The sequence below is a fragment of the Chanodichthys erythropterus genome, chromosome 3 (genome assembly GCF_024489055.1).
Source record: "Chanodichthys erythropterus isolate Z2021 chromosome 3, ASM2448905v1, whole genome shotgun sequence".
NCBI classification, from domain to species: Eukaryota; Metazoa; Chordata; class Actinopteri; order Cypriniformes; family Xenocyprididae; genus Chanodichthys; species Chanodichthys erythropterus.
Window position 1 is genome coordinate 27,389,000 of NC_090223.1, and position 22,616 is coordinate 27,411,615.

Sequence of the window (22,616 nt, forward strand, 5' to 3'; positions counted from 1 at the left end):
AATTCATCATCTGTCTGAGTGTCGTGATTGAGTTAATTACCTCATTACTCAAACAAACCAGCCTCACCATCCGCAAACAGAGGGTGATATTTATATTGTTTCATTCAGCGTCTGTAAGGGTGGGGATATGAAATTATAACTTTCTTTTCTCTCCAAAAAATATTTATAAACTGATGCAAAAAAACAGAAAATTATCAAAAATTATTTGAAAATTCATACATACTGTGGTGTTGTGGCACAATGGCTGTCAATCTAGATTCTGCTAATAAGAAATCAGAATACATTAATAATGTAACTTACTCTTTGAAGGATTAGTTCACTTTTAAATAAAATTTTCCTGATAATTTACTCACCCCCATGTCATCCAAGATGTTCACGTCTTTCTTTTTTTTCAGTCGAAAAGAAATTAAGGTTTTATTCTCTTTATAGTGGACTTCAATGGCCTCCAGACGGTTGAAGATCAAAATGACAGTTTCAGTGCAGCTTCAAAGGGCTTTAAATGATACCAGACGAGGAATAAGGGTCTTATCTAGCGAAACGATCGATCATTGTATATGCTTTATAAATACAAAATATCGCCTTGCACATGCTTCCGCCTTCCGCATTCTTCAAAAAGCTTACGCTGTCCTACGCCTTCCATATGGAAAAATGGAACTGGTGCCGCGTTCGTTCCATAAGTTGAATAGGGAAGGCGTAGGACATACAGCGTAAGCGTTTTGAAGAATGTGTTTATGTTTATAAAGCATATACAGTTGTATTTTTTTAGAAAATGGCCAATGGTTTCTCTTGATTAGACCTGTATTCCTCGTCTGGTATCATTCGGAGCCCTTTGAAGCTGCACTGAAACTGTAATTTTGACCTTCAACCGTTTGGAGGCCACTGAAGTCCACTAGAAGGAGAAAAATCCTGGAATGTTTTCATCAAAAACCTTCATTTCTTTTCGACTGAAGAAAGAAAGACGTGAACATCTTGGATGACATGGGGGTGAGTAAATTATCAGGAAAATTTTATTTGAAAGTGGACTAATCCTTTAATATATGGCTGATGGCCCCCATGGAACATGACCAGGATTTTTGGAAACATACAGGACAGGACTCTTAATTTCATTGAAAACTTTACAATAGCTAATATCTCAGTGATCATCTGTTGACCTTTTTTGTCATTTTGTTGGTGAGGTACAGACTGCAGTGAAATACAGTTTACTGGCCTTAAAATATGCATAAACCTTAAATTGTCTGGATAGATAACAGAAATTCACTTTTCTGAGAATTACTTTTAACTAACTGCTCAAGTCACACAATCAAATAAATAAATATGTCCCACTGAGTTTGACAAACTTAATGACATTTATACATTATGTGATTTAGTCAGTGTCCACTCAAAATACATCATGGGGTCTCTGCACATGCACTACTGTTCAAAAGTTCAGTATTAATGGTATTGCAATAAATCTCTTATGCTCACCATTATCACCAAGACTGTATTTATTTGAAAACAGTAATATATGAAATATGATGTAATTTTGACTGTATTATGTAATGTGCAATTTAAAATGGTTAATTATTACAAATTAAACTTTTTTGAATATATTTGAAAACTATTAGGCTATATTGAATATATATTGAATATATATATATATTTGAAAACAGATGCTTAATTGTTTTGTTTGAAATGTTTTGTTTTTTTCAGAAGTTCAAAAGTGACACTGTGTGGTTTGATGTGGCATGACCACCAAACAGCAAAGTACAGTCTGATTTAGATGATAGTTTGTTGATCCTTTATCTGTTGCTGGTTTGAGTGGCATTTGAGTAAACATTCTTATAGTGAGACTCACTTATGCAGATTTGGGAAATGAAAATCTGCACCTTAAATTCATTTATTTGTATTCGACAATCACTAAATGATCACTAAACTTTTGCCATGAAATCACTCTGCTTCTATGAAATACATTTTTAGAAATTTTTAATTGAAGAAATCTGAATGAGCAATAGTCTGGAAACACAAATGTTTTTTTCCATACACTTATCCAGTACATTCACTGGCTGTCTATAATGTCCAGCTCTTTGCTTCACTGCAGCAGTTGACATTTGTAACCATGGACACACAGCCTAAAACTGAATTGAATCCATCACACTTATTGATCTGTAAGGACTCAGAGTGAGGGGTGAGAAATGAAAAGAGGAGGAAAGCAAGAGGGAACTGCAGGTTTCTGCGATGATAAAACCACAACATGCTTTGCTCAAAGAACTGGCTGAGCAATTTAAACATTTTCAGCTATTTAAATCTCATGGACTTAAAATCATTTCAAAAAAGAAAAAAAAAACAAGCATGAAAATAGGCTGAAGCTACTAAATATAAAGATCTTCTTATTTTAAGTGTGATTTCTAGACCTGGAAAAGTCATGTATTTATGAACTCTGAAAACGCAATGGGCATTTTTAAAATAAATATACATAGTTATGAAATTCAGTTTATTGAACTGTAGAAGAAAAGGTTCCATATAGAACCTTATTAAAGGGTTCTGTCCGGCTTCATTCCATCAGTTTATGGATTTAGTTTTAATTCATGTTTCATTTTTATGAATTAAACAGCTTGTTTACATACTTTATCAGAAAAAAAGACCTGTTAACTGTGAAAGTATTATGCAACCATTCCTTATATAGAACCTTTTTGGCACAGTTTTTTTTTTTTTTTAATTGAGTCATAATGTATTTTAGGGACCCAAACTGGGCAAAAAAATATGCTATTTGGTGCAGATGTGGTCATTTGTATGGCCAAAAAGATTAAATTCTTACACTGTGTGTGATATATATATATATATATATATATATATATATATATATATATATATATATATATATATATATATATATATAATTTTATATTATAGCAGACAACTTACATAAAATAAATATCACTTGTCACTCCAGATCTTCCAATAAAATATGTAAGATGACATTTAAATACTTAATTGTATGATTAAAGCTCTGTAGGTTTTATTGTGGGGGCAAAACAATTCAATGCAATGCAATGATGACTGAGAGATGGACAAATACATATTCCTCAAAAGCTTGTATCCACTGATCTACAGTACAGTCCAAAAGTTTGGAACCACTAAGATTTTTAATGTTTTTAAAAGAAGTTTCGTCTGCTCACCAAGGCTACATTTATTTAATTAAAAATACAGTAAAAAACAGTAATATTGTGAAATATTATTACAATTTAAAATAACTGTTTACTATTTAAATATATTTGACAAAGTAATTTATTCCTGTGATGCAAAGCTGAATTTTCAGCATCGTTACTCCAGTCTTCAGTGTCACATGATCCTTCAGAAATCATTCTAATATGATGATCTGCTGCTCAATAAACATTTATGATTATTTTCAATGTTGAAACAGTTGGGTACTTTTTTTTTCAGGATTCCTTGATGAATAAGTTCAAAAGAACAGCATTTATCTGAAATACAAAGCTTCTGTAACATTATACACTACCGTTCAAAAGTTTGGGGTCAGTAAGAATTTTTATTTTTATTTTTTTGAAAAGAAATTAAAGAAATTAATACTTTTATTCAGCAAGGATGCATTAAATCAATCAAAAGTGTCAGTAAAGACATTTATAATGTTAAAAAAGATTAGATTTCAGAAAAACACTGTTCTTTTGAACTTTCTATTCATCAAATAATCCTGAAAAAAAAAATATTGTACACAAATATTTTGTACAATTGTACACATTAAATGTTTCTTGAGCAGCAGATCAGCATATTAGAATGATTTCTGAAGGATCATGTGACACTGAAGACTGGAGTAATGATGCTGAAAATACAGCTTTGATCACAGGAATAAATTACTTTGTCAAATATATTTAAATAGAAAACAGTTATTTTAAATTGTAATAATATTTCACAATATGACTGTTTTTACTGTATTTTTAATTAAATAAATGTAGCCTTGGTGAGCAGACGAAACTTCTTTTAAAAACATTAACAATCTTAGTGGTTCCAAACTTTTGGACTGTACTGTATATTAATGTCATTTAGTGGTTGTATCATTTACATTTTGACGTGATTTTTTTCTAATATAACCACTGTCATATGAGTTTGTTTGCCTACTTTTATTCATTTTCTTTTATTTTTCCCTCTATTTTAATAAATATAAGTTATTTCTGAACTTTATTTACTTGTACTTGATGTGAACTGATGTAAAGGACGTGCTGCCCCCTTGTGTCGGGAGTAAAGTCACCAAACTTGTGAAAAGCTGTGTTATTGCGCCACCTACCGGTGCGAAGCGTAACAGCTCATTTCCTGAACACAAGAGACTGAGAGCAGCACATCCACTGCCTGCTGCTCAGAATCACAAGGTAATGCAGAACAAAAATGATTTGACAACTAACATACAATGCAAATAATGCCAAATGAAGAACATTAAACGATGAATTTGACAACATTCATACACTCTTCGTCAAATTCCACACGAAATCAGACGCCTAATAAGCGTGCCGTCAATTTAGCAACACGACACTTTTTGCATTGAGGTGATTTCACAAAGTGGACAAGGAAAGAGAGAGGAAATATTTCAGTGGTACATGCTTCAGATTTCCAGCTTAGTCTATACTATTTTCTGATGTAGATGAAGCCTAGGTCGGCTAACGTTGAGTTATCTACACTGCCTGTTGGGGAAATAAAAATCGATACACCATCATCGAGGCAGAGGAATGTAATCCCGCCTAGAGCATCTGCTTGTCAGATGCATCCATAGAGCCCTTCATACCGTGAAATAGAAAATCCCGACTGTCCATCGCGGCCTGTGTTATTTACCGCTGAGGCAGACGGTGACAGAGCTGCGCCTCGGCTGCGGTACCTCCTCTCACTGCCAGATGGCGCTTGGGAGTAATATGAGAGTAAAACCGTGAACTTACTGGTGAGATTTAGCACTGTCTGTTATTAGGGAATGTTTAAAATGAAAACTAATGATGGTTATTGCGGTGGAATTAAAGATGGTTTATTTTGAAGAGGGGTGCACGAGGCGTGAAGGAGAACTGTGCAATTGTGGAGTAGCCCAAGTGCATCAATTTAACGCGGCTTCAGCAGTAGCCTATCTTCGGTGTGTTATTTATTTACACAACATTTTTCTAAATGTATATTTATATAAGTATTACATATTCTGTTTTTATGAACTTATAATATTTGAGAAATTGTGTACAATATTTCACGCTGCATGCTTAATGTGAAATAAAAAGAGATTGAAAAAACCTAAAATATACACTTTATCTTATATGTTTCCATTTTATATATTTAAAACAATTTGATGTTAAATTGTAAAATGTAAAAAAATACATATTTATGGGCAGTGGTGTATGATGTGATACTCATTTGTTATTCAAAAATGAATTTATGCAAAATGATTACTTGAATACTAGCTATAATAGTTTTTTTTTGTTTTTGTTTTTGTTCTTGCTTACAGACCAAAAATGTCTAGGTGGTGATTTAAAAAAAAAAAAAGGAAAAAAAAAAGAAAGAAAAAAACAGCATCATGTAGCTTTCAAATGCTCTTAGTATTTGATTCTTAAGATTGTCAAATATATTGTTAATATAGCCTAATATATCTTAATATTAATACAAATATAAATATTTTGTGATTCATATGTGTGTCAAAGTCATTAAGTAAAAAACAAACAAACGAACAAACCAAAAAATCACTTCTTGACCCTTTTATGAAAAGTATCGCTCAGGTTAGATGGAGTATCCCTGAGAAATTTTCTTGATATTCATCACTAAAAAAAAAAATGGTATTTAACATAACGTTTTGAAGAAAGAAAAAAAAACTATTTTCTAGGGTTTTTTTCATGGAAAAACAGTGCTTTTCCAAGGTGCAAGGAAAGCATTTCGGTACTTGATATTTTTAAAATTGTTAAATATTCCCAGAAATTACTAAACATTTTCCAAAAATGTGCAGAACCAACATACACACATTGACGACAATTTTAAGAGCTTGTTGCATGTGTTTTAAACTTTTCTTTTATCTCAGAAAGCCTTTTTTGTCATTGACCCTGTAGATCAGAACCTAAAATCTTGATATTACATTATAAAGGTCATGGATATTTCCATAATACCCAAAGTAAATTTTTTTCTAACTCTTTCTCACCTTGTAGTTATGACATAAATATACAATTATGTGCAAATATTCTGCCAGTTTGCATTTAAACATTCTTGGGTATTTATTGATAAAAAAGGAATTCAATTCCAATCATACCATACCCAATAATGCTGTCATATATATATATTTTTCCTTATTGTACACTGATTGTCTAGTTAGAGATGTGTTTTATTGTATCTGTAGATTAGTTTAAATGAAATATGTGCCATTGTCTGTGTGCACAGCAGAGGGCGCCCTAACTGGGATTCCTAAATGTCACCTCCTATGAAGATAGCAGAAGTTTAATAGGCTCAGCCTGGCCATTCCCAGACAGTGTAACAGATACGTGACCTGCGAGACCTGCGTGTGGAATGGCCGTGATAAGTGCGGCACAGAGGGAAGCGGCGTTCCTCTGTTCCGCCGGGCCTTTCATCTCAATTTAAACCATCCTCTTCATAACGTTCCACTCTTTCCTCATCTCCATCTCGTCCTCTTGACAATATCTTCTTTTCTTTTGCTTTATTTCTGCCCCCTCACCTCTCTCTCTGTCCATCCTGCTTTTCCTCCCTTTCTCCTGCTGTGAGGCGAGGTGTAATATATCCATAGTCCATGTGTGCTGAACTCTTTAACATTCTTTCTTCTGCAGAAAGCCAAAGCTGGCACTGTACTGCGCGTACACATCAAACACGACTTCTTTATCTATCGCCTTCTTGCTGTGCTTTCGAGATCAGAGGTCGGCGTTCTACTTCTTGGGCCCATCTTCTATCTCGAATACCTGCTTCTGTGTCTCTTTGATATTTTTCATCCATAATCTGAACCTGATTTAGGTTTTAAACAGCATGTTTATTTTAGATGCATCGGCAGAAGCAATCAGCTTGGTCACCGTGATGTTTTGCATCTGCATTGAATCATACAGACAACCTGAGATTAGATATTTCTGTATTCCTTCAGATCTCATCATGATTTGTTGGTTGAGTTCAGAGGAATATTTAGGAGGAATATCATTTGTTAAAATGCCTTTCGGAGTTATATTTTACAGCATGTTCTTGTTGATCTAGTTGGATTATACAATCATCAGTGATTGCAACCTGCTAAGGTTTGATGATGATGGAGAAAATATTTAATAAATAAAATAAAATAAAACTTTATTGATTTGAAACAGCCATTCACTAAAATATATAATTTTCTTAAGCATTTTTTTCCTGAATTTTAATGGAAAACATAAATATCTTTGAAAAACAATACATTTACTTAAAGCAACATTTTGAAATATTTAAGACTTTAAGATAATTTCTATTGAATTGATGTTAGTTTTTGATTTCTTAGACACTAATGTAAGCAAATTTTTATTTTATTTAGTGAGTCATTTGTTGATGTATCTTGTTTTTAGGATATTTAGATATTTTATATACAATTTAGATAATTATATACAATTTTACTTAAAAGATTTATGATTTGCTTTTACAGAACATAACTTTTTTTTTATTGCTTTAATATCATTGCTATAATATTATTTAATATTGTTTATTGCTTTAATTTTTTATTGTATATATATATATATATATATATATATATATATATATATATATATATATATATATATATATATATATATATATATATATATATATATATATGAATGAAGACTTCAGATGCCATCTGAAATTTTCTTCTAAAATGAGCATTTTTATCAAGCTTTTATGTTTATGTTTAGTTTTTTCACTTTAATGGCAATTAATAGATCCTTTTCATTGCCATTAAAATGAAATAACTGAACATAAACATACAAGCTTGATAAAAATGCTTTTATTATAAAATTTTATAATAAAACACTCACCCAGCCATTTTTTTCAACTAATTTTGTATTTATTTTTTTTAGCCAGCAATATAGCAATATAGTAACAGGCATGTTTTACTCACCCCCAAATAGGGGCAAATTTGTGGGGTATTTTAAGCTGAAACTTGACCAGACCAGAGACTTATATTACATCTTGTGAAAGAGGGCATAATATGTGCACTTTAACCCAACCTGCTGAATTTGTCCATATTTAACCCAGCTTGGGTTGTTTTTAACCCAGCATTTTTTAGAGTGAATTTCAAATGGCACTTAGAGGCTTTTGCATCTGAAGTCTTCATATATTCATAATAACAAAACATGATTTATAACACAAAACTGTAATACTGAATAATCGCAGTGTTTATTGTTCACAAATTTACTTATTTTATTATTTACGTATGATTTTCAGAGAATATATCTGGTATTAAGGTTAATTTTTCTCACCCACTGGCAGATATAGATTTTTTTTGATAGTTTAAAAACCAATAGTTAGTCATTTTTTCTTGTTTTTAGGAATATTCAAATATTCAAAATATACAGTTGTGAATTTCAAACTTGTGTTGACTGCCTTCTGTACTAGTCGTACTAAACCTGAACTTGTTGTCTTGAAGAAATGTTGGAAATCATTGCACTCAATTTTTTTTTTAAGTCTCCATAGCTTAAATTAAATCCATGTTGAGAATAATATTATGTAGGTATTGGTTTGGAGTATAAAATATAACTATTTTAAATATATTAAATTAACACAGTAATCTTGCTATTAAAACTGAAATTGACAAATTAAACTAAGTTGATATTTATCAGTAATTTACTCAAAAAGAGTTTGCTTTCTTTACTTTAAGCTGATTACTTAGTTTTAATTTTCCTTTAGTTTGTTTTCCAAACATTTCGATCAGAATTTTCAGTGAATACAAAAACAGTGGGATGCGTTCATGGTCAGGTCAGCCCAAGCGTTGCCCGAAACACACGTCGAAGTCAGAGGTCAATCAAAATGAGGGCACAGAAGAGAGAAAGGAGGGACTGTGGATGATGAAATGGAGAAAGGAAGAGCTTAGATAGTGACCTCTGACCCCATGTCTTCCTTTTCTCTTTTGCTCTCTTATTCGCTCCCTATGTTTCTTTTCTCATTCTTCTCACTGACTCTTTGTGTCCAGCGTTGATCTGACCGCAGGCTGTGATCTCTGTGACCTTTCCGGAGGTCAGCTGGCGGCCATGGCGACAGAGGGGTCAGTCTGCGGCCTCGGTTCATCTCTCGGTCAACATCAGGTCACATTTTGGTCAACATCAGTGGTGTGTTCAAGACCCTGAAGCCACGAAGATGGTTCAGTTGGTCGCTATCATCAAAGAGCAGGTCTTGTGTTTCAGTGTGTGAGATTATACTTTTGTCTCATATTTCTGAACTAGGTTGATTGGATTTGAGATTACTTTTGTGTTATTTTTGTATTGTTATTTGATGACTTAGTTCGATTTCATTCCTAACGTACAGCCTGGAAAAGCTGTTGATGTTAAGAAAAGAATGATTATTTCTTTAGAAGGTATTCAGATTGCTAGCCTAAAATTAACCTCTCGTTCCACATCAACACAGAGGTCGTCTACCGGTCAAATACAAGGCATTTTCCCAAAGCAGCAGTAGCAAATCGACGATGTTGCCTAGTTTCCACTATTCTAATACATATCTGCCCCCGCCATGACCTGGATCCTGGGGTCATTCGGCAGTCATCGGAGTACGTTCAAAAACGCTGTGGATGATTCAGCAAGGTTTCAAACACTATGGCTTCAGTCTGTCATCATAGGTCACTCTGTAGTCAGCATCATGCTGCAAAGCCCGAATGTTTAGCAACATTCATAAGGTGTAATGGCTTGACCCAAATTATTGCTGTTGACCTCCATGTGATGCACAGAAGCGCTTGTTTGAATGTTTCACCTCCAACTCTATGGCACAACAATCGTACAATTCCTTAAGGATATACGTCTTAAACTTGCATGCAGCAGCTCCTGTTACAAATAGAATGGCAGACAACAAAGATTGTCATATGATGTAGAGTTGGGTTAATCAGAAAAGAATATGTCAGAAATTTATTGTTAACCTTTTGGAATTCTTGTTAACCTTAGTCCTCTAGTTTTCAAGAAACTGCACATCCTTTAGACTGATAATAATAAATTGGTACCATTTTGGTTCTTGGATGATATCTGAAATTATAATTTTATCAGTATTGGTTAATATTGAATAAAAACTGAAATATTGGATAATGGATATTTATTTTGGATGCACCTATTTTTCCATTTAGATGGCCTTAAAAAGATCATTTTAAATAATAAAAAATGAAACCAATGCAATAATTTGATAATTAAATAAAATGTTTAAGGATGCATAAAAAAAAAAACAAATTTGAATCCTACTCTTTTGAGCAATTTTCGACCAATTTCAAATTTACCTTTTCTCTCAAAAATTTTAGAAAAAGTGGTCTTGAGCCAACTTTTGCCTTTTTTGAATGATAACAATATTCACGAGAAATTTCAATCTGGTTTTAAAGCTCATCACAGCACTGAATCGGCCCTTTTAAGAGTTATGAATGATGTAATGCTTACCACCGATACTGGTCAGTCTGTGGCTTTGGTCTTGCTAGACCTTAGCTCTGCTTTTGACCTGGTTGACCACAACATTCTCTTATTACGTTTAGAAAAATGTGTGGGCCTTCGGGGTACGGTGCTCCAATGGTTTCGCTCATATTTAACAAATAGGAGTTACTCTGTCAGCCTTGGGCACCATTCTTCCTCTAGCAAACAGTTAAGTTCTGGTGTCCCTCAGGGCTCTATTCTTGGCCCGGTACTGTTTAATCTTTACATGTTACCTTTGGGTTCTATTTTATCTAAATATGGTGTATCTTTTCATCTGTACGCTGACGACACACAAATTTATCTGCCTATAAAGCGTGATGATAAGCTTGCCTTTAAGCCAATATTTGACTGCTTAGACGAATTGAAACTCTGGCTTGCTAGTAATTTCTTAAGTCTTAACGAGAGCAAGACTGAAATTATCTTGTTTGGTTCAAATGATCGCAGCATTCATGATGTTGATCTCGATACTTTGTTACCTTACAGTACCACCTGTGTTCGGAATCTGGGGGTTTTGCTTGATAACAGTCTTAAACTTGATAAGCAGATAGGTTCTGTGGTTAGGTCTTGTTTCTATCATCTTCGTCTTTTAGCAAAGGTTAAGCCCTTTTTGTCTGGTAAGAATCTTGAAACTGTCATGCATGCATTTGTGACGTCTCGCCTTGACTATTGTAATTCCTTGTATATTGGTGCCTCTCAGTCTTGTGTTTCACGCTTACAGTTAGTCCAAAATGCTGCAGCCCGGCTCCTCAAAGGGAAGCGTAAAAATGATCACATTACACCAGTTCTGATTTCGCTTCACTGGTTACCGGTCAAATACAGAATTGACTTCAAAGTCTTGTTATTTGTTTTTAAGTCCTTGCGGAACCAAGCGCCACAGTACCTATCTGAATTACTGCTTCCATCCTCTCAGTCTAGATCACTTAGATCTAGGAACTCTGAATTACTTTATGTTCCTAGAACCAGACTTAAAAACAGGGGTGATCGCGCATTTGCGGCCATCGGCCCCAAGTTATGGAATAGCCTTCCAGCCTACATCAGATCTGCCCAAACCTTGTCAACTTTTAAATCTGCCCTGAAAACTTACTTTTTTTCCATGGCTTTCAATATCCCGTGACTCATATTGGCCTTAATTGTTTTTGTAACTAGCTGTTCTCTTTTATTTTTTATTTTTTTATTCTTTTTACTTTTATTGTTTCTCTAGTGCTTAAAATTTTGTCGTTATTGTCGACTTCTTTTGCCTTGTAAAGCACTTTGGTCAACACCAGTTGTTTTTAAATGTGCTATATAAATAAACTTGTATTGTATTGTATAATAAATTGGTACAATTTTCGCTCTCAGGTGATATTTGAAGTTTTTTTTAGCTCATCAGTGTTGGTCAATATCGAATAAATACTATCCGAAATATTCAATATCAAATTTTTTTAATGCACCTATATTGCCATTTAGATAGCTTTAAAAATTACAATTTTAAATAATAAAAAGTTACAAATGTAATAATACTTTAGTAAAAAAAAAAAATAATAATAATTGTACAATAAATGGTTATTTTTTCAAATCTTAACATGAATGTACATTTTTGATGACTAAATTTACCTGTGGCATTTGAAACAATTTAAAACATTTGCAAAATATTTAAATTTTATATGATATGTATTGGTTTATTTTTTTATTGTTATTAATTAGATCTAATGGCCTGTGATATCAGCAATAATTTTAATATTGTCCATCCCTAATTTTGTTGGTTTATTTGAATGCAAGCCAGACATTTCCATTGAAAGATAGTTTTGGATTTGATTCGTTGAATTCTTTTAGACCAAAGATTACATCAGAGTAGCAGTATGTCATTTTTACCCTACAGTTCCCACCGCATACATCAGAATTTTCACACACTTCGATTAATATTCATATGACCTCGAATTCACCCGGAACGCAATGCGGGTCGTCTGGCGGTCAGAGGCATAGGGGTGCTTCTTTCCCTTAAAAGCACTACAATGTTCCTAAAAAGACATACAAGTGGTGATCAGTTAGTCTGATCATTCAAATTAGTAGGCCGTGTGTATTTGGCCTGTGTCTGACTTGCATGTTACCGGGGTCACCCGGCGGTCAGATTCAAGGGTCATCTGACGGTCAGAATCCTCATGTCCCATCCGAGCCACCGTAGGGTGTTGGTTGCATCCGTGGGGTCTGATTGGCTCGGTGGCAGTGCCCAAGGGCTCATCTATCCTGCCTCTAATCATTACAGATGGAGGACAGCAGCGTAAACAGGCATCATTAGGCCACAGCCACTCGCGTCCACTTTAAACCGCCCTTACGACTTCACAGAAGCATCTGTAACTCGCTCCCCTGGGGAGCGACGTCGAAGGATGAAGTACTTTTCCAATGGTCTTCTATCAGTTAAGTGTGCAGGGTTGACAGGGCCAGGCTAATTTTGTCATCCACACCACTGTGATGCCCGGCCTACTGACATGAGGGATGCGGTGCTAGGGCTGCACGATTTGGAGAAACAAACAAAAAAAAAAAAATCAAATTGCAGTTTTTAAAAAACAGCAAATGTGATTTTACAATGTGAAAAAATCCAGGTTTGTTGGGTTGCAAAATTTGGCCAAAACAACTGTAAAATTACAATTACGTAATTTCGTCATTTTCAATCATTAAACCATCAATTTTACTTTGACGAAAAACCACAGGGAGTTTTGTTGATGAGCGCTTCTCATTAGAAGTATGTGAAGAATGCGCATGTTGCATTTCCAAATGCATTCAATGAATTTATTCAATGAAATCACAACCTTTGCGATTTGATAGTCGCATGAAGCTAGTGTTGTCCAAAGTACCGACTTTGGCACCACGTCGGTACTGAAATTTTAAAAATGTGATGCTTTGAGTGCTGTTGAGTGGATTCGTAAACACCTCTGATTGGCCATTGTTCATGTGTGTTTATTGTGTCTGTGATTGGCTACAATGATCAATGCTTCAAAAACAGGTTGTAGCCTAAAAAGACATTTTTGACGCACTTCACCAAGCGCTTAAACTGATACACCCGCTCCCGCTTTCAAACTCAACGCTCCCGTGCCTTGATCATTGAGCACATGAACACAATGGCCAATCAGAGGTGTTCACGTATCCACTCAACAGCGCTAAAAGCATTGCAATAAAATCTTTGGTAGCAAAGTCGGTACTTTTGACAACACTACATTAAGCCATATCGCAATTTCGGTTTTCAATTAATCGTGCAACCCCATGCGGTGCCACACCAGAGTGTTTGTCCCTTTCAGAAGCAGTGAAAGATGAAGGTAAAGAACGAATAAGCAGTGGAACCATCTCTCGGCGTGCCAATTGTGACGCGTCTGTACGCATGGGACTCAGCGGGAGAGGTCAAAATCGAGAGAGCTGCAGCAAGGTGCTGCAATTTCTGATGAGGTTTCATAGCGTGTGTTTTCGGGAGGAGGAATGAAGCGGGTTCAACGGCAGGGCAATGGCAGACCCCCCATTCTCAATCACACTCAGTCCCCGAGGGCATGCGATGCAGCACGCTGTATGCGCGTGAGGCTGCCAGCACCAGTAAAAGTAGGATACATGAATAAATGCGAATGAAAAGGGACAGAAAAAGCACCATTCTTGTATAAGAGAAAGAGAATATGACCAGGAAACGGATGCACTTCTCCTCTTATTATCCTTTTAGTTTTCCGACGTATTAATGAGCATGTTGGCGAAGCCGCTGGTAAACATCTGACATCACAGACGCACCATGTGGCATCGTCTTAGAGATATTTTTAACTAGCATGCTGCCGGCTTTTCCTAAAAGCCCTATTTCTCATACCTCTCTCTCTTTCCACCTGCTCTTCACCCCATCAGCGGCGGGGTCGTTGCGAGGTCGGGAGGAAAAATGAAGCGCTGTGTAATGCCCTTCCGTGCCTACTGATGGAATGCTCTTTCTTGTTCCTCCTCTAATGCTTTCCTTTAATTCCTCTCTTTCATGCTAGTTTCCCGCCTGTCTTTCCTGGCTTATCTCATCTCAGCATGCACCTGCGCATCTATCTTCCATCATCCCTTTTGTTTCTAAACAGAGGCCTGGAGGTGTTTTAAGGGAAAGTGTGGGTCGAGATGCTGATTTGGAATGAATCATGATGCTTCGAGCATCATATTTGACACTAAACGGGTCCGTCCTTACTGCACAGAGGCATTTATGGTCCGACGCGTGGTGAAACCGTTCATCCCTGAAGAACCTAACATCCCCTCCATACCGTTATACCCATTAAAACATGGCGTTTGGAAAATTGCAGGACGGAAGCTCGTAATCTAGACTCGTTTTTCACATATAAACATGTCCTTGCTGGCTTTTTTTCTTGTGGCCCGAACAATAAGATGAATGGTGCATACCAGGCAGCGCTGTGATCTCTGGTGGGATCAACCCTCGGGACCCTTCTTGAAAGCCTGACGGCACACAGGTTAACTATTTTCGTCCGCAAACCCGCTGAACCTCGTATTCCTTCTATTCATTAACCGAAACTCTGTGATCTGGCTTTTATTCACCCCCGAGACATGTTTGTGAACGGGGCGTGCTGTGACTTCAAACGTGGAGAGTTTGAAAGCAAGAGGAAGTTGTCCTGAGGCCGTAATGCCCGGTCCATAATGTCTAGGCCACTGGACTGCTGCGAGGATATTTTAGGACGGTGGAACGGGAACACGTTGTTCTGATTGGAGTGGCGCCCAATGCTAATCCGTTCTGATTCGCACTTTGCATTTATTTCGGTGTGAGCACTGAGTTAAAAAACAATCCAATTAAGTTGCTTCAAAGAATCAAATTACAAATGAAATCAAGTGAATCTCAGTAAAAACCCAGATTAAAATCACAGTGCTTTGTTTTAACAGCTCAATGACTATGAAAGCTCAGGAGAATTTTGGCCCCCAGTGATTGTTAATCAGAAATGAAGGCAGCATGTTAATAGCAGCGTGTGGACTCTAGATGTCAGCAGTGTCTGGTGGACCGTTGATGAAATTAGCACTAGTGCCTCTCTGCTTTGCATTTGGTTTAAGTTTTGTGTGCTGAAATTGCTAAATGTAACTGGAAAGGCAATTGGGATTTGAAAATCAGCTTTCCCTTCTTATTCGTTGCCAATTCTTGTGATGTGACAATAGTTGTCAATGTTTGCCTTTTATTTATAATGCTTAATAAAGTAATTCTGCTTTGACTTAGCTAACCAGAGATGAAATATTAAAGTTTTTCAAGTTCGCCAAATGCTGAAGTAAAAGGAGAGCAGGGATGATTGTGACACTCTTTGGTTTCTGATCATTTATTCAGATTGAGCCACCATTTTGATTTCTGTTTAGCCTAAAGCTTTGAAATTTTAGAGCAGATATCATTGATATGGCAGTCATTACCTGTGTCACTTAAAGTAAGTTTAAAACATAATCGGCTAGAGTCGGATAGAGTTAAAACTAAAATGTTGTTGTAATATTCATAATTGTAAAGAAAATATGGGATAATTGTAACCATAAATTAAAAAGCACTATTGTGGCAATATATTGTTAAAAAAAAAAAGTATCATGGTAGTTTAAATACAATAAAAAGACAAATAAAATGTTGTGAAAACATTTTATATTTAGGATTCTTCATGCTCTAGACAAATTTCTGCTGGACAGAACCAGCACATATAAATGTTTTGTAATATTGTGACATATTAAGTTATTATGTTTGAGTCTTATATTTATACAGGATACCGGTAGGCTTCTGTACTTTTTAAAGGTGTTTTTATGATTTAATATGTGTAAGCATCAGATTTGGCTGTGTAAAGTGCTCTTGGCCCTTGATACAGTTCATTGTTTTTTTCTTATTATTGCTTATTGGATGTTTTTGAATTGTCCGTCATTGCTTTCCACTGCTGGTGATCAGAATTATTTTATATTTAAGGTATTTAATTTTAAAATGTGTCAGACCTGTGGCCTCCTGGTTAGCGTTTGTGATCTTCAGGGCTCTGGTGCTCATTTGGAAGCCATTTAAATACATTTTCCTATAAAACAAGTGGCGCAATTCCTAAATGTTACATTTAAATATCATTTTAACATTCTTTTTTCCCCCTATTATTTTCCTTTCTTTCATTCTCTGTAAGGGAGCGTTTGCAGGCTTTGGGCTGGGGTTGCCAGGGTAACTGCTGGCATGGTGAGCGGGCAAGACTGTGCCTGGCATAGTGACATTGGGCAGGACAGCTGGGTGCCATGCAGACCCCCTCAGACATTTAATTTGGAGGAGGCATCGTAACAGCAGAATGCTGTGTTGAGCCAGAACCACATGTTCCATGTGGCAGGAGATTAGTCTGATTTCAACATAACTTGATTAGTTAACTCTTGGTTTTTGTTGGGATGCGTAATATGTCAGTATCATAATGGTTGTTGTTTTTTTTTTGTCCTACTATAATTTTATAAAATAACTTCCATTCAAAAGATTGGGGTCTGTACATTTTTGTTTTTAATGTTTTTGAAGTAAAATAAAATTAAATTAAATATAATTTAATCCTGTGATCAAAGCTGAATTTTCAGCATCATTACTCCAGTCTTCAGTGTCACATGATCCTTCAGAAATCATTCTGATATGATGATTTGCTGCTCAAGGAACATTTCTTATTATTATTAATGTCAAAATCTGTTCTGCTGCTAAATATTTTTGTGGAAACAGTCATACTTTTTTTTTTTTTTTTTTCAACATTCTTTGAGTAGAGTTCAAAAGAATGACATTTGAAATATACATTTTTTTTAACCAAGTAAAAGCACTTACTGTCACTTTTAGATAAAATTAATCAACCCTTGCTGAATAAAAATATTAATTAGAAAAAAAATTCCAACTTCGAACGGTACTGTATATATTTAGTCAATATTGGATATCTTTTTTCCCATAAAATCTTTTAAGATTTAGATTATTGTTAAAATTAGCTTAAAAGGACGATTGATTTTAATAACACCTTTTATACTGTATGTAATCTTAATAGCATTGCATATATAACATAAAACTATTTATTTACATTTTTATTTTTTTTAAGAGGAAAATTAAAATAAAGTAGTATGGATTTATAATATCAGCCCTTTTATCGATTTTTCAATTTTAACATGAAAATAATTATTAGCTCATCATATTGGCCACAATTCAATGTTGGTACTGTACATCCCTGTTTTTTGCAGCATATCTTTGTAGAAATGGTTTGGGACAAAGTCACTTCACCTTCTAACTGGTCAACTTGACATATAGAAAACATATATCCCTTTGATTGTTCTACATGTTTTGACTTGTGTTATCTAATTTGATTGTGCTGCTCGTTCCATATGACCCAATAGCATTGGGCAGACACTGACATCCTAATATACAGTTACTTTTAGGCCTATATTCATGTCTTAGTAGACAGTTTCTTTGTAAAACCTGAGATTCTGTTTTATGTGCCAGGCCTGTACTTTCCTGACCAGTAAAATCAGACAGCTGATGAAACATGAACCAATCAGCATGTAGAATTTTGATTACTGAGAGCCATCCATCCCTCCATCCCTCCATCCATCCATCCATCCATCCATCCATCCATCCATCCATCCATCCATCCGAGGCCATATGTCAGTGTATTTGCTATTAGACACATCAAGTGAAACAGTGAAACGAGGGTCTAAAAAACATCCTCATCTCCTCCGCCCTTTGCTTTCCGCCCGCAAGAACACAGCAAGTTCTTCATTAGGAGAGGAAATCATTCCCCCATCTCTCACACACTCCCAATCTGCAAATGTCACCGGGGTGTGGGCATGCATGTGTGTGTGTGTGTGTGTGTGTGTGTGTGTGTTAAGATGCCAGATGGATGGTGGCATGAGACACTATTTCATGTTTGACTGTGCCTTGTGTCGTGTGTGTGTGTGTGTGGTAGGAACGGCTGTGCACAGCGAGAGATTAATTCTGCTAAATTAATTGGGCTGAGATTGAAAATGAGAGAGCAAGCAGGTTGCAGATGAGCGCACACACACACACACACAGACACACACATGCAAACCTCCTGCCTGTGACGCACACACTCGTATTTGCCATACACCCCTGTTTGTTTGCAGTATGTTTGTGTGGTTACAAGTGTGTTTTAGAGTGTGTGCGTGCACATGCACAGCAGGGTAGAATGTACACACACACACACACACACAAGCTGCAACACTGAGATACGCCGTCAAACACACCCACACACACCCCGGTGTGTGCGGGGACTCAGAGTGGTGATTTTGAGACGAAGGGCCCCCATAAATCTCCTTCCATACAGGAGCTGAGTCTGCACAGGGACGAGAAAGAGAACATTACCATCTGGAGAAAGAGAGAGAAAGAAGAGGAGAGACAGTATAGTTTATATCAACCGTCAGTAAAGTCTCACAGGCCACGTTCACACCCGAGCCGCTCTCATCTGATGAGTGCGTTATCCCGTTCTGTTCACATCACAGGGGGAAATACGTTTAATCCAGGTTCAGTACAAGTTCTGCATCTGTGGCATGTTGTTGATTATTACAAAAATCATTTCAACTGAAGTTGAAGCTAAAGTCTGGCATACAGTGGGGCACTTGGAGGTGAATGAGGTCAACTTTGAATTTGAATGCCTTGTTAGAATTATTATTATTATTTAAAAAAAAAAAAATACTAGCAATTTATGCTTCATTTGAATAAGATTAATTTAAATCTAGTTCTCTGAGTAAATGTGTGTGGGTTTATAGGTTTGGCTATATGAAATGTCCTCAGTAGTCCAAAATGTTGTCACTAATATAATGAAACCTGTCCAATGTGTCTTGTGTCCTTGATCTCAGTCTTTCAAAGGCTCAAAAACTGGCCACAACATGTCTCAGTTGAAATATATTTGTCAACAGGTTTCCGTCAGGGTTTAGAGGTAGAGTATGGTGTTGTAAACATTATTATCTTGGTGTGAAAACCACTGTGTTTGTGAGAGGTCTTTACTATTAAAGCATCATATGTGTGTGTGTGTGTGTGTGTGTGAGAGAGAGAATGGGTGGATTGTAAGAAAGAAAGAAAGGAAAACAAAAAAGAAAGAAGGAAAGAAAGAAAGGCGGAGGCGGTTTAGTCTGCCCAACTCTACGAATCTTTACAGAATTCAGCTCCGCCTGATCGAGCAACTCAATTATCCTGTTAATACAGTCTCAGTCTCAAACACCGTTCCCATTACTGCAGAACACACCGCCTGCGGCCACACACACACACACCAACAGCTGTGGTACAACAAAACCTCACAGGCGCAAACAAACGCTTCTGAAATATGAAAGGAGAAAATTATGCATCTGAACTCCATGTGATCTTCGAAATGAATCTCTGTCTTTCCTCTAATCTCTAGGTAACATGAAGGTCTACTGCCCTTTTGGGGTGACAGTGAGAACATGAAGTTTCTGGTGCATGAAAGCTTAGCAGTTGCTGTGTGAGTCTTTTATACCTTCAAATCTTTCTCTTTCACACTCTTCTTCTACAGCTTCGGTGTGGAACTGTGGCCCAATGAAAACAAATCAAATGTAAAGTGTGTCGGAAGAGACAGATTGATGTGTCTCTCATCTCCAGCCTGACTGAACATAGCTCATCATTACTGTCAGCACAGAGAGAGAGAGAGAGAGAGAGAGAGAGAGAGAGAGAGAAAGGATTGAGAGAACAAATGAGTGCAGGGAAAAGACAGAATGAAAGACACTCGAAAGACGAGACAGATTTAGAACCAAATGTGTGAAAGTGAAGGGATGAAGAACTTGATATAGTTTAGGTAAGACGTTGTAGGTGAACATCAGATAGAAAAATCTCAATTATCTGATTCTAGATTAGCATTCTGCCTTCAGACTTCAAACCAAAGACTATAGAATAGAAATAGAAAGATGGTTCACTCCTACAGAGGGTATGCACGTGACGTCACCGTCGACTGTTATGACTGTGGTTACGCCCACTGAGTGGCAATAGACTGAGTGGCAGTCTATGACGAACACACAAAACACATCAAAAACGGGAAAGAGCTTTGCGACTGACTGTACAAACAACTCTGACACAAAATCTGAGGTATATTTTTACAGACTGCTGAAAGCTACGGAAAAAAGTAGCAACTGGATCACTGCAAATAACAGAAATAACTGGACTCCAGGCAGAGAAACATGTTTTGCAGTTATCATTTTGTGTCAAAATGTTGGATTTTTCAGTCAAATCATACCCAAATCATATCAATTACATTTTTACCATCTTATATTCTGCATAATTGGGTGTTTTTAAATAAACACTGACAAAAACTATACTATTTTTTTAGAACTGGACGATATATTACAAAATATAACATTGATATAAATGATCACTCTGATTTAGACCTACCTATATTGTATTTATATAAAGTGTTCACAGGCAAATTTGCTTTATGTATTTCCTCGGCATCGAAATCAGGCACATGTCAGGAAACACGATTCCTGGTTGCATGTCAATATCCATGGATTAGGTTTATTTGACATGTCATAAGGAACACTATCCTATGGAATCCAGAGTCTGCCAAAATGAAAAATAAATAAATACATAAATAAATATACAAAGAAATGTAAAATAGCAAAAATAAATAAATAATAAATAACAATAAATGAATAAAAATAAATAAATAATAAATAAATGTACATAGAAAAGCAAAAAACAAAAATAATTATTTAAACATTTATTTCCTTATATATTATTTATTTTTTCTTTTCTTTATTTATACATTTATTCATTTTATCTACATTTATGTATTTATTTCCACATTTATTCATTTCTACATTTCTTTATTTCTAAATTTCTTTATTTTTACTTTTATATATTTTTACATTTCTTTGTCCGTAGGGTAATGAGGAGGGCGTGGTTCACCTTAGACATAGCAATCGAGCTCAGAGGCGAGAGTGTTGAGGCCACACATTGTGGTGTACCCGAAATGCAAGTGTAGCCCATTCATTCAAATGATTAATAATGGGAAATAACAAGTGCTTCCATTTCAAAATCCCTGTTAACAGATCTGCTGAAGATGTTGCTGTTCATGTTTGCCAGCGCAGGACATTTTACAAATCCAGACCAGATGTTGTTCTATGACCATGTCCGAAATAAAAAGCCTATCCATGTAGTACAGCTAGGGTGATATAAGATTTTGGCCACTACCTATCCAAAACATTCATCCCAGTATTAAGGTCATTAGGCAACACTTGTATTTCGGGCACACCACAAGGTGTCACTGTGGCCTCAACGCTTCGCCCTCGCCTACTCTGAGCTCGATTGCTATGTCTGAGGTGAACCACGCCCTCCTCATAGAGTGCCCCAGGGATGACGCGTTTTTGTAGGCAAAACCCGGAAGCGAGTTAGCATTTTAGGACTTCCGGTTCCAACGCCGTATAAGTACAAGTCTATGGGTTTTTTTGAATGGGTTTTTACTAAATCGCCTGAAATAAGGTCTGTGGTTAACAAAGCCTCTAAATACTTTCACGTTTTGATCTATGACATAACACACACCAGTTATAACCCACTTGTGATTTTTTTTAAACTTTTACTGTGTCTTAAATTCGGCGGTTGCTAACAAATTGCTAAAAGGGACTACTACCTTTGGCGGGGACTTTAGACGTCATCATGACAAACAGGACGTTTGGACAGCATTTCTCATGAAAAAGTGGATAAGTATTCATAACAGCACAGATCATAATCAGTGAGCATGTTTTTAAATAGAGTTGTTTTTTAAATAAAGTTTGAGGACGCTTGGTGATGACGACGTTGATCCGCGACCAAGGTGTGCTGTAGCCCGTTTATAGCCTACTGTTAGCCTTTTATATCTGACGACTTTATTTAGTCTTCAAAATCTATAAATGTTGTGTTAACTTGTAAAGATTATCTTGATAGATAAAACGTGAAAGTGTCATAACCCTTTGTTAAACACAGAGCTTATTTTCTGCGATTTTCCAAAAGTCTATGGGAAAAATGCATAGGCTTTCGATCGAGGGAACCCGTGCGCTGCTAACGTCCGGGTTGGCCTACAAAAACGCGTCATCCCTGGG